The sequence below is a fragment of the Anneissia japonica genome, unplaced genomic scaffold (assembly GCF_011630105.1).
Source record: "Anneissia japonica isolate Jap-2015-1 unplaced genomic scaffold, ASM1163010v1 scaffold2471_len1564793_cov202, whole genome shotgun sequence".
NCBI classification, from domain to species: Eukaryota; Metazoa; Echinodermata; class Crinoidea; order Comatulida; family Comatulidae; genus Anneissia; species Anneissia japonica.
The window spans coordinates 485,063-499,378 of record NW_022709610.1 but is presented as its reverse complement, the minus strand read 5'-3'; the positions used below and the strand labels follow the sequence as shown (position 1 = coordinate 499,378).

The window sequence follows — 14,316 nt, the reverse complement described above, 5'->3', positions numbered from 1 at the left end:
AGCAGTCTAGGAGAGGGTGGCCCACTCAGGGAATGGCCTAGCTGAGCAGTCTATGACAGGGTGGCCCACTCAGGGAATGGTGTACGGTAAGAATGGCCAGGAAAAAATGGCCCCGGTAAAAATGGCCCCAAGTGACAGGTAGGAAAAATTGCCTCAATAATTAAATTCTGTATTAAAACTGATCTTTTTAAAATCATTATATGCATTTTTTTAACTGAAATAATTTAGTTTTTAAAAAGGAATCTAACATCAAATAAATTGCTATTTACATTTTACTTCTTGCAGGAATTACATATTCAATGATAAAATATTCAAAGATAAAAAAAAGCCACGAATAACACTTTTCATTATTTTTTTTTTCATTTAAATGTTAAAAAATAGCAACAACATGATCAATAAATCAACATAAATCATGCATTTATTAATACTAAAATAATTTATTTGTGGCCAATTTCACGGAAGCGGAATCGCAATTTTCCAGAAATTCAATCCGGGTATTATTGGTAAACCACACAAACAATGAGTTTATAAGAACATCAAATTATTATTATTTTTTTTAGAAAAAGAGAGTTCTACAATCATAATTAATGGGCTTGGATTGGGTTCGCAGTGTGTTTGGATGTTTGTGGTGTATTTGCAAGTATTTTTTCACAAAAAAAAAACTTTTTAACCAAAAAATAGGTACTTATGAATATTCAATTTTCGTAGTGATATACCAAGTGAGTCAATCACAATTGAATTGTTTGGTTTTCTACAGTGTGTTTTGGGATGTTTGTGGGATTTAGAAATACCATTTAATCCTATCATAATTACCCAACCCTCACAATTACACTCCATTTTAATTCTTTATCATGATTGCCATATTCACATATATATAGTATTTCAGTTTACATAATTTAGTATAGTTAAAGGCACTTAAATTTAGTTGGCGGGGAGTAAAAACCAAGTACAGCATGCAATTAAATGAGTTGCTTAAATAAATGTAGGCCTATTCCTAATTTCAGTTTACTTTAAAAACAATATTTGATTAACAAATACTTCTTTGAATTAACTCTAAGCAGAACATTTATTGCTAAGTTTGTGAGAAAGTAAGCCTCTCCCTTTTCCTATACATGAACTTGTGATTCAAACACACAATTGATTCACATGATTTAACTACTGTTCATTTGCACTGTTTATAACATGTAAAGTTCATTTGATACTTACCAAAAGTGAATTTTGTGGTTATCTATGAGTTGCATATTTTGGTAGTTGAAGTACTGTGTGTATGTCATTCCTCTACTTTGATAGTGAAATAATGTTTTTAAAACTTATTTCTACTATCAAAAAAGTGTTATTCAATGGCCATTGTTTTCTGATAATCTCTCAGTACATTATTTGCATCTGTTGTGTAACTGTATTTGTTATTGATTCAATTCTTGCTAGTCTACAATAGGGTGGCCCACTCAGGGAACAGTCTACCTGTAGCTCAGCAGTCTACAAGAGGGTGGCCCACTCAGGAAATGGCCTAGCTGAGCAGTCTACGAGAGGGTGGCCAACTCAGGGAACGGCCTATCTGAGCAGTCTACGATAGGGTGGCCCATTCAGGGAATAGCCTAGCTCAGCAGACTACAAGAGGGTGGCCCACTCAGGAAACGGCCTAGCTGAGCAGTCTACGAGAGGGTGGCCCACTCAGGGAATGGCCTAGCTGAGCAGTCTATGACAGGGTGGCCCACTCAAGGAACGGCCTAGCTGAGCAGCCTACGAGAGGGTGGCCCACTCAGGGAACAGCCTAGCTGTGCAAGGGGCCTACCATAGTTTTTCCTAATGAACAATCAAATCAAACTTCACTGATTGATCAGAATAGGCCCAGACATGTGTATGTCCTACAAATACACTTGTCCCACAAACAAACATGTGCATATGTTTTGACACTGTAATTTTTTGGGACATTTAGCAACAATATTCAAGGGGTGTAGTTTATCAGAAAGGTCCACTGTGTTTCCAGTGTAAATGCCTGAGATTTAATATAAGTAAAAAATATAACAATCCATAAAATAATGTTGTAATACAGTCAATATTTAATGAAATTCTCTAAAACATAATATATTTACCAAAATTTAATAAGCTTTAGTTGTAACAGTTATATGTTAGCTTAAGTCGATTATTTTTAAAGGATTTTAAGTTTTGTTTTCTAGACAATGTTATTGATATCTTACCCTCTAACCTAATGAAACTTTAACACCATTAAATGTAAACATTACAAGGATCGTAAAAAGTTAGATTACAGTCTGTATTATTTCCTTTTTCATTTTATATCCACAATTAATATTTCATGTGGCATCACAAAAGTAGTGTTACTCAATCCCAAACCTTTCTATGTTGTAAAGAAATGTTGATAATGTACTGTACATCACGTTTTGGCCGATGACCCAAACAAACATCCAAGCAATTTGCTGTGACCCACATCCTGGGATGTTAATAAACAGACTCAAAAATAGGTCTGTAACTGGTGAACAAAATTAAAACATGAATGAAATGATACTTCGAAAGCATTCTATGCACATTTTAACATAATATAAAATTGTAAATGATATAAAATAAAAATCCTAGAGTCTAGCAGACCCTCTAATTTTTAGGCAAACCAATTTTGGTCACAACCCAGAGTTTAGGAACTGCTGCCAAGTACAGTAACTAGTATGCCCTTAGTCAACATTCAAACACATCTGGATATTTGAAAACCAAATCATTAGGAAATAAAATATTAATGTTTGCATGGAAAGTATCTATAACAAAAATCATAAAATTTTCAGTACAGTCAAATCTGTTTAGTTCAATGTATCTTGCATTTTCATGATCTTTTGGCCTTTAAAAAAAAATTTCAACATCTTGGAAGAAATAAATGTTTATTTGAACTTGAAATACATTTTATTTGTATAACATTTACGGTAATCGCTAGCTTTCGTCCACACAGTGGACTTCATCAGGAGACTAAAAATGGACAGGAGATTCTACAAGTTGAAATAATAGGCATTTGATGGCTATAGTTTGTTTTTCCTACAAGTTGATTTTTATAGACCCTCACACTGAATGATTATCCAGAATAAAGGTTTTTATTCAATATCAGTGTATCTAATGGATATACCACCACTTCAACAAAGAATCATTATGGTTTGATCCTAGCCACTGCTGTTCAATGAAGCATAACAATAACAAAGGAAAACTCAGAGTACTCTACAAAGATACCACAGTATAATTAATCACATAGAAAACATAACAATCAAATATAATTCTATTTATTTGTGTATAAAAACATGGAGGTATTAATAATATCTCTATGATCAAAACATAATAAATTATTGTATGAGTTTTTTTTAAATTTCTTTCCAGTTCATGTTGTTTCTGAAGTGTATACTGTGTGCCAGATATGCCAAAGTCATGTCTAGAACTGTACAGTTGCAATATACGGCACACTCTTAAATTTTACAGACTTTCAGAGGACACAATAATTCCTACCACAATGAACAAATGATTAATAAAGATGATGAATGACTGATAGATTGGCTGATTGAAAATATGGTCACCTTCACAAAAGTGAATTTCACGCTAAAGGGTCAGCATTACAAGACAGTATCTCCTTAAAAGGCTATGTACAGTATGTTGTCTACTATTATTATTTTCATATTTTTTTTTTACACAATGCCAGTGTTCATAATGTCTTTTGTAATATTCATGTATTCGTCTTGCGATGGACATAAATTTACTAATGATCTAGATAATTCACATAAGGTTGTTTCACTTCTATTGGGTATGTCATCATCATGCATTAACATGGTCATAATGTACTGTAAAGTAGATATGAAAGTCCATCTATCCAAATGGAATAAGACTTGATGTTTGATAGTATGGCTACCTCATAGTAAAACTAATAATAATCATTGAATGACATACCACGAAGTGCTGGACTAATAAAGGAATTAGATAATACCTCCAAGGATAAACAAAAAATAATAGGCTTTGCCTCAGTATGTGCACAGATCTATGTAATGCTAAATACCTCTAGAATGTTATTAGCTTTCATCTATGTGTTCATACATGGATGTTACACAGGGCCAGTGCTAATCTTATAATGATGCCATCACATGGTCGCAATGAGCAAGAGCTTTTAAGGAATCTACATTCAGATACCAGGCATACAGTCGGTTTAATTTCCTTTACCCTACAGGCAAGATACCCAGGGCAAGAAGCTCCACCACAGGGGGTGTACCTGTGGCCAGTCACAGGTAGAATCAAAATGTTTTGGTTTTTGTTGTGAGCGCTACCAGGGACTTACAAATTTGATGGTTGACCCCAAGAACATTATAGTACAGTACACCTTGTATAACATTAACTGTACAGTATGCTGTCTGAACAGTCTATCATTATGTGATTGTGTAAGTTAATAGATTGTTGTTAACCATGGAAACAACAGACAGTTGTTGTTTATTATTAAACTCTCTTGATTCTGTTACTCCACTTTACTTGCGTGTGATGCGACAAACATTTTCAAACTTTGTGTTAACTACGTAAGATGATTCAACATGAGTCATCTAATTAATAATGTCAAAGTGCATCATCAATACTCAACATTCTAATACATACTCTTCATAAATTCAGTAAATCCATTACTTACGGTACAGTACTAATAGCTGAGTATCTAATACGTATACATATTTATACTACATGTATAAAAGTAGTAACTACTATATTTCTACTGTGAAAATAAATCCATATTAAGCATACTACAATATTATTACTGTATGACTTATAGTGTGTAAGAGGGCGTGGGTGTTAGTGCTGCAAATGGTAGCAATGGTGTCAAGGAGGATGTGGGTGTTGTTACCTGGGGAATGTTGTTAGCAATTGTCTTAGTTTTTATCTAGGCTGTGAGTAATTATTACTGTATCTTACATCCTACTGTACATAACAATGTTTATTCTGTTCTATATTACATACTATTTTGTCCTACATTGCATTGTCTAAGTGTTGAAAGGCCGGGTGCTGTATAAATTCCTAAATTATATTAATATGTTCTGTTCTCTGGACACTGGCTACATATTGACACAAGTTGTCCATTCAGATGTGCTTTTTGCATATTAATCCTTCACCTCTTCGCCTCTCTTTTTTTTTCTCTTTTCTGTGTATGTATGTAAGACATCAGCTGGAGAACAGGTTGTCAAATAGGGTAGGATTGAAAATGGGTGCACTATTCTATAAACAACTTATATTAAAACTAATATTTACATATTTTGCTTGCGTATGGACAGTCAATTTAAACACTAATTATGGGCCTATAAGTAAAGATTATTCTATACAATGAATTGTGGTAGTATTTGGCTTCTCTTGTCATTTGATACAGAATCAAACACAGGAATATTCCCAGTCTCGCAGCTAATTTAGCTCTTCCCGACTCCATTCCAAATCATTCATGATATCCTCCCAAATATGCAGTCAATATAGTTTTTAAGATTGATAAGATAATGTGAAGATCAATGGTCTCAATCTCTGGATCATTTGGTTTTAAGCCAAAAGACCTAAAGAATGTTATTATTTCTTCAATCCAATAACACTGAATTTCATGCCTTTTTATATTATCTTTAATATTAATTTAATGATTGGTTTATTTATATAAATTGTTGCCAAGTAAGTTTAATAAGGATAAGAAGTGGTTTTGTTTGGGTTTCACTATCTGGCCAAACTACTGCAAAGAAATCACCAAATAAACAAACAATTTATTCTTGATCAGTGCATTGCACCTCACACAGTGCTGTATGATTCAGTACACCTAGATATCTTTGTTTAAATATAGTATAGCACTATCACAGTACAATATACAGTACTGTACTGTATGATTCAATATTCCACCTGGCCATCATTGTTTATGATAACAGGAAACACTCATAAATATCAGAAAGCAACATTCCTCTGAGACACAAAAAAAGCTACTGTAATTTATGCAAGGAGATCGGTATACATAATTATTATGACAGATTCATAAGTACTGTAATGCTTTACTATAGTGCAGTAACTACTAAATTTGTGAGTCATTGTATATCGTAAAAGTACAATATACCTATTTTTCTTTCTTCTTTTTCATCTTTTATAACTTACTTGTTATTTATTGACATCCACAAATTTGTCCTCATCAGTATGGAATGCAATATTATTACCTGTACTACAGTGTATGGTATCAGACATTTAAAAATAAATAATTTGTTAATCTTTGATGAATAAATCATCATGGATAAAAATTCCTTTGAACTTAAATTCCCAGATTAATAGTTCCTTACTGGTTATTTTTATTTTCAGTGGAAAATAATTAAACCAAATAATTGCTACAGTAGTTTACTTACTTTCAGATTTTTAAAATGTTACAAATTGAGCAACATTACGTAAGTTTGTGCAATTATTTAAATATTCTATGGAGCACAGTAGGACATTGCCCCTTTTCAATGTTATTAAGGAGTAGGCATGTTGCGTTGCACCAATATTGCCTTTATGGAATAATTTCCGGAACCTACACAGGAAGAAATTGAGCATGCAAAGGCAATTTGAGGGCTTGACTTAACCACGGCCAACTTCAGTCAACAGTGAAAACACTGTAAATTACTCTTTGAATATATTTTAATAATTAAAGCAAAACCAACATAAAATATTACAATCTTAATTGGGGATCTTTTTAAACTGAAAAAACATGGTAAATTCAATTAAACTCTATTAATTTATCAGTACAGTAGGAGTATAATACTGAGAATTTTAAATACATAATTGACTAAAGAGTTGTAAAGAGTCATAGTCTTTCAGTTCAAGTTGGGATGGTAGACCGGTCTCTCCTGATGGCTTGTGATACACAAGAAGGTATCCATGGCTTCAAGTACACTCTTATATTTACCACTAAATATCATAATTTCATGTAGGAATTCATAAATTAGTAGGATGTGCTCTTTGTCAAATACTATATTTTACAAAATATTTTACAGAATACATACTACACAGTACATGTTCTTTAATATTTCTACATGGAGATATTTTAATTTTTCATCCATAAAAAACATATTAGAAAATGATGGGTTTTCTTCAGTCTCGTAGCTCAATGACCAATGGTTAAACCGGACACTTCCTCTTAATATAAGCATGATTTACAGACCTTTCACTAAGAAAATACGTAATTTGCTGGCAGAAAAATTGGAATTTGTATTTTCGTGTACTGGAGAAAATGTTTAATTTCTTGTTTTAAATTTCAATTGAAATTTTACATATAACCAATTGAACAATGCATTTTCTTTTAATTTTAAAGTACTGTACAGTATATTTAGATGGCAGAAGCCTACTATCATCCTTCTAAATTCATCTCATCACTGTTAAATCTTAATCTTATGCTCTAGGGATTAATTATCAAATACTTTGTTCCTTATTAACATTAAAATTCTAGTGAGTATACTGTACTATTTACTATAGCTGTTCCTTTTTGTGAAGTACCCTAAACCTTTCATTTATTTCATATTCTCCTCCTTCAACTATAAATCACTTCCTGCTTAAAATAATTTTAAAGTACAAGATGGTCTCATTTCAAATTCAGAAATACTGTACAACAAATGTTTATAATTGGAAGTATTTAAAAGCACATCCAAAAAAGGCAACATTATATACAGTATTTACCATTACAAAAGCTTTTCCAAAGATCTAGGAAGTAAAGGCCCATGTTGACCGATTTAAATGCGTGTGATATGATATACATAACTGCAACATACAGTACATTTACGTATTGTTGACCGTAAAATCTCATTACCGTATTCTAAAATGTAAAGTAAAGTTATATTCTAACTGTAGTGAGACTTCCTGTCTGGTATCATTCATATAAATATACAACATACAAATGCTTTACATCTGTTATTGGCCCTGAAACTTGATCCTCCCTTGACAACAGCGCTGTTGTTGCCATCAATAGCAGTTCTTATACTATAAACATACACAGATAGCATTTATCTTAGAGCCCAATCACACTTATCGGCCCAGAGCTGCCTTAACTACGGCCGAATCAAAACAACAGTTCCTTTCGCGGTTAGTATTTTATGTCGGCTCTGGTTTACACTGCGAATGTTCACACTTCCTCCTTTCTGTCGGGTTTTGCGGGAAATGTTATGGTATAAGATGTCAAAATAGACCGCTACCAAAGCAACCTAGGCCTAGTCTAGGTTTGGTTTATGTTCAGATATGAAGAAGAGTTGGCCCAGGCCCTGCATTGCATGACCTGAGCCGACTTTAAAGTCCAACTAAATTTAGGTCGGCTCTGGGCCGGCTTAAAACTTATTGATTGTTTCTGAGTCAAAGTATTAGAGTAAGTGTGATTGGGCTCATATTGAGTAATTAAGTAGGCCCACCTTTATACTAAAGTGTTTTATCTAAAGACTAAGTACAGACCTACTGTGTGACTTAAATATATGTATGACCTAAATATGGAGAAGCATCTCCACTAATTAGTAATGATAAACAAGTTAATACATACAGTATTGAGACAATCATGTAATTTAGCAATTATCATTATTAATATTATTCCTTTCTTGAGAAAAAAACATATCCAAATAGGAAAATCAAAGGTGCAAACAACTTGGCCTCACTGCTACGTTGGTACAGTATCAAAATGGTAATCCGAAAGTTTTGGGTTCAAATCTTGATGGGACATTGTTCAGATAAAATGACAAAAATACATTTATTTCTTCCCAAAGTCTGTGAAGTACAGAACAATACTTTATACATCTTGAAATAGTGGGGATTTTTACTTCCTTATTGTTGACTATGGTACTGTAGGTAAATTGAAAAGTATTTGAGAGAATGTTTACTTTACCACCAGACAAAAAAAGTGGCTTTGTCTATTTGTGATTGGTAAACTGATAGAGAACACAAAAAGAAAATATCAATAAACTGGGCCACCTCAAGTATAGACCAATCAGATGCCTTTAAAATCACAGTTTACATTATACCATTCCAGTACCTTGCACACAAACTATTTTTCATTATTATTATAATACTATTATTAGATTACCACACAAAAACAAAATTTGTTGTTTTGCAAAAACACAGTGACACTTGGAAATCAGTGTTGGCGGTTGATTGACAATATTGTCTGTAGGCCTACAGTAGGTTTATTCTATTTCATTCCATCATGCATCCCATAATAATACTGTATAAAGCTACTGAGTTTAACAATCAAAAACAATTGCATGGAAGGTCGAAAGGCAACATACTGCAATATTACAAAAATACAAATTATTCTGCATTTGTGGGAAAACAAAAAAATTAGATCAAGGCCAGTGTTGATTGCTAATTTTCAGGTAGATTTCAAAACTCATATTTTGAGGCTTTCTGTAGCGAAGGTCATTTTATAATACCCTTTAATAATGTAACTTTTAAGTAAGTACTATTTTTGTTATAATTGAAATTAAATAAAATTCCCATCATTTTTTACCTTTTCTAGGCAATTTCTCTTTCCTACTAAGAGAATAAGCCTCCAATTAGAATAATCAAAATTAGAGTTTTGGTGTCAAAATTCAGTTTGAAGTGTGTATCTAGTATTAGTAATAGTACAAACACACCCAGAATAAGACTTTTTGACAAACAGTGCAGTACAAGCATTCTGTTACGCAGGTGGGTGGTTGTCTACCAATACTTACAAGACAGGTGAAGACTACTGTAAAACCATCCACAGTTTGGAATTGACCCACTAACAAAAGTGTTATAAATACTAATATGTTGAATAATAATTAGCATGAAGCAAGTGCAATGCAATCTTGCACATAAATATTTTTTTTTTTTTTAAAATCTTGATGTAAATCTATAAATGGTTTAAGGGAAAATGGAAGTACTTTTTACTGCAATTAGAGACATCCCATCCCCACAACATCCCACCCGATTTAACTTGCATTGTCTAAATAAAGAATGGAATAAAGGTGTTGAATTTGCTGGTACGTACTGTACTACTGTACTTAAATGGTGAGTATGCCTACATGTAACTGTAACATGTTTGAGCGATTCAAGTCAATACGCTTCTGAAATCGAGTAAATAATTTTGTTGATCTTTTTAAACCTACTTGTAATTTAATCCTACATGATTTTTAATCCGTCAAGTGGAGAAAATGAGCCCTCAGCAAAAGGCAATGGTGTAAATGAGATCATTTCCCATACACAATCACTATACATTGATTGATTCCAAGTGGTTGCGTTTGACAAGCTCAGTCAACTGTTCATAATTGACAAACTATACAAGATTGGCAAGAAGAACAGACTTATAGAAATCATTTATTAGATTGTATTTGGGAAACCATTAATCAACATAAAAATTATCTTACAAAATCCACATTTTTGCATAACTAATCATATGCATATTATTCATTAACTGGATAGATGAGTGTAAAGGGCATCAAATGGATGACTGCACTAAGTATCCAGCATCCTAATTATCATAATAAATCAGCACGCTATTCCCCTCATTTTTGTCCTCATAATTAGAGTACTATACTGTATTTGACTCGTAATTTAACATCCTTAAATGAAAAATGTTCATCAACTTCATAGCATCAATTAAATAGCCTATTAACACAGAACCCAAATACAAGTTTCTGTATTATTTGAAAAAATGAACATAAACATAAGAGCAAGTATGTATTTTTCACTATTCTTCTGGTAATTGTATTTATGTACTGTACTGTATGGAAGGGCGTCGATCCATTGTTGAAAGTGGGGGGGGGGACAACAATGGACAAATTGTAAAATAAGGCAGTCTTGGTTTGGGGTCAGGGGGGCCACCTTGGGCTTCGGTGGAGATGGAGGGGAGAAGGCCCCCGGAAACTCTGGCGTCTATAACCTTTTATAAGTTGTATCTGATTGATTTAATTGATTGTAAGGATGCAATTAACATTTATTTCCACACTACATTTTCAAAACCCAGTGGTGGATCACAGATAGAGTGTAGATCATCTCAGCCCCAACCATGGTGAAAATTTATGATTAAGGCACCCTCTCTAGTTGGCCGGAAATGGCACTCTCAGACTCTATAAAATTCAACTAACTATAATTTTATGAAGGAAAAACAGGAATCTATGTATGCTGATAAACACAGTATATTACGGGTCTTAATAATACAAAAGGAATAAATATAGTAGAGCAGTTGGAACAGTGCACAAGTGAAGAGACAAAATTCATGACAGTCATTTGTAATTGTTGTGGTTCTTTCCACTCGATTGAAAAGTGGAGTTTTAACTATAGAAGATCGGTAGAAACTGGGGGGGTGGGAGGACACTTGATATGATGTCCCCTACTTTGAAAAGTGGGAGGGATGTGTCTCCCCTGTCCCCACCGATTGACGCCCATGACTGTATGGTGGATTTCTAGGCGAAAATTTTTTGCGCAGAGGATGTAATATTTCCTGCACAGGTCTTACTATTATACTGTATGTACAGTCTGCGTCCAATGTTTGGATGTTCTGCAGCGATCCCCCTGATTATGTTTCATCCTGTATTAAACGATTTTTTAAATAAATTTAAAAAATAATTTTTTAAAAAGCAGCACAAACTTTAAGTACTGCGTGTGGATTTTTGATTAAATTATTAATTTGGCTAAGCCTAGGCCCTAATTAAAACTAGGGCCTAGGCCTAATAATAATAATATATAATATTATTTCTTTATTAAATAAGGCAATGTCAATGATAACTCGTGTGTGGCAGTGTTTGTAATTACTATTAAATGTAATCGACAAAAAGTTGTAGATTAGAGGGCTAGGCCTAGCCTAGCCTAACAACTCACTTCCTAGTATAGGCCCTATATCATCAAAAGGGCTTTGAAGCGCTTCGCGCCCCGCCCTGGAATACCGTGCCATTCTGCTTCCGGCTAGCTAGGTACACCGAGTCTTGGCACGCAACACAACAGCTGATCATCATCCAGTCGGTCCGGTGTCTAGGTATGCACCTCTTTCGATAGCCTACTCTTCTACACATACGATTCCCTATTCACCTAAACGTAAAAACCATACTTTTAAATTTAAAATGATTATTTCAAAAATTTATAAGGACACTTACCCAAAAAGAGTATTATCAAATCCTCATCTCAACCATTGTAAATAATAATTGCAAATACACCACACAACCACACGCCGTTCTTAAATCTTGATCAATCAACCTTTTTCTTCTACTACTAACGAGCGAAAAATACTTCCACTTGATTGGATCTCAGAAATAGCTCTGATTTTCGTGGAAAGTGAGTTACCCCCTCTAGAGTTGTAGTTTATGTGACTTATTTCAGTAAAAATGAATGAAATACAGTACTTCTTTAGACCAGACTCGCAGGATCATACATCTGTGTTTAGACTAACGAAATTAATTGGAACACAAGCTTTCGCTAGCTTCATCAGGTGAAACATATTTCAGTGCAGTATTTTACAGATTATGATTATGTATTTGCAGATTACGTTCCCACACCACAACCGGAGTGTGACTGTGATATATCACCGGGGTAATCGTTTATGGGGTAATGGAAAGAATACCTTTATAAATATATTCTTATAAGCTATAGCCGACAGTCTGTAAAACTTGGGGTATGGTTATAAGTGAACACAATTTTAAAATTCTAAATATTAGCATTAAAAAAGTTATTTTTCAATACAGTATTAACAGCCATGTTTTTGATAATGTAGAGTTTCATAAAGACAAGTGTGTTGTTCTTAAATTGAATTTTAAACGTCATATCAAATAATAGAATGTTGGGCCTCGTTAAAAGGAATTGCTTGAAATTGAGGAACAACTTTGATTTGTCTTTATATGACTCTGGTTAAGCCTCATCTCGAAAATGGTTCTATTATGTTTAATGAGAAGTTAGATATTGTGAAACATACAGTAGTAGATTTCTTAAATTTGTAAATCTTGTAAAATTAGTCGTAATAAAAAAACATTCAAAGATATGCTTTGAGTGTTTTTCAGTCTTTTTTTATGTATTTTATTCTGTAATGGCTGTCGGATGTCAAAATGATATAACCTCTTCGAAAGTAACGTGCAGTAGGCCCATGCAACTCGAGTTTTTATATCCGATTTAAATATTACTTTGTGAATTTGTGTAGCATGTAGGCCTATCTATACGTCTGCTTATACAGCAGAACCCCTATTAAGAGGACACCTTCGGGACCAAAAAAGTGTCCCCTTATTCAGGGAGCACTCAGAAAGTGTCCCCGTCCCCTTAATAGGGGTTCACCATAGTGTTAAAAGATATATTGCCCCTCGTTTCATGGGAAAGTGTTCCTTAATAAGAGTGTCCCCTGAATTGTTGTCCCAAAGGAGGGGTTCTACTGTATGTGAATTTACTTTCTTCTCGAGTCCGACATTGCATATTTGCTTTTTATGACTATTGTACAGCTTGGCAGAATGCAGTCACATCTTTTTGTTTATAAAACCTCCATAAAGTATATGTATTATACGTATTATATGCATAAATTATTGTGTAAATTATAAACAAGAAAAGTACCCATTCATTCTTGTAATCAATGTCCTACCATTTTCCGATCATATTTAATACAAAAAGATCATTTCACAATGACAGTGACACCATACAGAGGCATGACGCGGATCAAAGCTCCTTAAAACGTATAAATGAGTTTCGATGGCTACGTGTGTATTGAAGCGAGAAATTCTCAAGAATTCGGTTTTATAGTTTTGGTTAATGTTCTTAGTCCAAATTCCACACAAATTCTTTAAAAAAAAATAAAAATAATAATAAGTAAGGGCTTAATCTGTAATCAGCCTAGATCCGTGTAAACCGATTAAAGTAAAATTCGTCATTATTGAGAGAGAAAAAAATCTTACTGGTCTATTTAAAACGATATCAAAATTAAATCGGTCGCGATTCATTTTATTATTTTGTTATTGCGTACGTGTTTATTTTGGGATTACATTGCTTTTACTACGTAGGATCATGACAAATGAATAGAAAATAGTTTAAAATAATTTTAGTCTTCGTAGCCAGTTTGGCTTTTCCTGGATATGCCTATATCTATACCATTTCTTATTGGTGTTGGTTGGCGACTTAAAAACAAGGAGACAACTAGATTTGAACTCGTCACTGTGGACGAGTTAGGTGATCCGCCGCACTTAGACCCACGAGGAAGTGTGCGCGGTGCGGATTGAACAATATTTAAATGCTGATAATGGCAAAATACGCTAATTTAGTTTGTTAAAAAAGAATTTGGAGCATATTAAAAGATTTACTCATGCGTACGCGCACCTCATGACGCACGTGCGCATCTTAATGTCACTGTTG

At 33.6% G+C, this 14,316-nt stretch overlaps 1 protein-coding gene across 9 annotated transcripts in view; it reads right to left on the bottom strand.

The window, feature by feature from the left end:
- LOC117106798 (unconventional myosin-X-like) overlaps positions 1–12,231 on the bottom strand; it is a 101,685-nt gene extending 89,454 nt beyond the window's left edge. For all 9 annotated transcript variants that reach the window (XM_033248240.1, XM_033248244.1, XM_033248247.1 and 6 more), the window contains exon 1: positions 12,090–12,231. The gene's annotated coding sequence lies outside the window, so the exon portion shown is untranslated. The remainder of the gene's footprint in view (positions 1–12,089) is intronic.
- Positions 12,232–14,316: the final 2,085 nt, after the last annotated feature.